This window comes from Acyrthosiphon pisum, chromosome X (assembly GCF_005508785.2).
Source record: "Acyrthosiphon pisum isolate AL4f chromosome X, pea_aphid_22Mar2018_4r6ur, whole genome shotgun sequence".
Classification (NCBI taxonomy): domain Eukaryota; kingdom Metazoa; phylum Arthropoda; class Insecta; order Hemiptera; family Aphididae; genus Acyrthosiphon; species Acyrthosiphon pisum.
In genome coordinates this window covers 130208135-130209834 of record NC_042493.1, presented here as the reverse complement: position 1 = coordinate 130209834, position 1700 = coordinate 130208135, and positions in this window count along the sequence as shown.

The following is a 1700-nucleotide window of genomic DNA, read 5'->3' as shown; positions in this document are numbered from 1 at the left end:
GGAATTTATTATATGTACCTATTATAGATCAATTTTTTTAAAATACTATAATATAATATTATGTCTTATACCTAGACTGACATACCGTCTCCGCTCAGAATCGTTTTTCTTATACAACGATATTATATCATTGAATTCAAATTTAATACCATCCATTATACAGTGACCCACTTGTAACCTACTCTACAGCAGAGCGACATCCACTTACCCACCTTTTTTTAAATTTATATTCCATTTTTATATTTTTATTATGTTTTTTTTATAGACAATTATACAAATACATGTCATAAGGATTCTCGATCAAGAAAACTCTGATCTGATTTTTAACATATAACTATATTAGTTACCACGTACATGGTACATATACAATATACCTATCTGTTCCTTATTTATTTTGCATTTTTACATCAAATAATAGGTACAGCAAAAAAATACAATATTATATTATTATTCATTAAAACTAAGAAAAAAATGTGTGTTAATGACTAATGAGATATTTAATTTATTTGGATTAATTATTTAATATTTTACAGGACAAAACTACAAAAATAATGATAATTGAAATATTTCATTTTTTAAATTTCATGAAATTTTCAAACACTACTTATAAGTTATAAATTATAACGATATAATAATATTATATCATGCATAATAATATATACAGTAGAAAATCGATAAACCATCTATTTCTGTCATCCGTCATCACATTTAAGCAATTCGGGCATGCGGCGACGGTTGAGGTGGGTGAATATAATATTTTATAAATAATACGTTAACAATATCTAAAACACGAAATAATTGCGTTTCGAAGAGACACTCAACATACGATGATCACCAATTCATCAATGGTGGCATGGTCCATTGGGCGCCCATCTTTATCCCCAAAATATATTTTTTTAACGCGTCCAATACAGTTTTCAAAAATAAAAATTATTTAAGTAGGTAGGTATAGTAGGTAAATTATTATTAATGATTGTAAAATAAAATTATTCTTAATTTTATATCACGAAAAATTACTATAAATAATGAACTATGTTTGCCAACAATTTTAGATTCTGAGTGGAACGATGAATGTATTGATTTTACAATGATGTGTGTTTTTTTATTTTTTATTTTTTAATTTTTTTTGTGTCTGTGTACACGATAAGTAGTCGAAATAATGCTACGATTTTCAACTTCAGTATCTTGTTCGACCAGAAAGTGAATATCGTTGGTGCATTGGGGAGGTCAAAATTTAAATTTCCCAGTAGTTTTCAAAAGCGCCAGGAAAAACAAAAGAAAAATTAAGGAAAAACGGGAATTTTTACGCAAAATCGATTTTTCACAAAATTGAATTTGGTTTTTGGTGTAACTTTAAAAAAAATGACCGTAGATACATGAAATTTTGACTGAATGTTTATCTTAACATTTTCTATACACCATAACATTTTCAAAATATTTTGATTTATTTTGAGATCTTTACGGACATTTTCATTTTCCATTTTTTTTTTAGTTTTTTTTCTAAAAATATCAATAAAATTTTATTTGTTGGATAAAAAAGCTTGAAAATTTAATAGAAGGCTCCTAGTATATTGTTTCAAAGGCAGATGAAAAATATTAAAAATCGTTAGTCACGGTTTTTTTTCATAAGCATTTAAAGTTTTGTCGATTTAATAATAATAATAATAATACTACAAACACTTGAGTATTACATTTGTAAA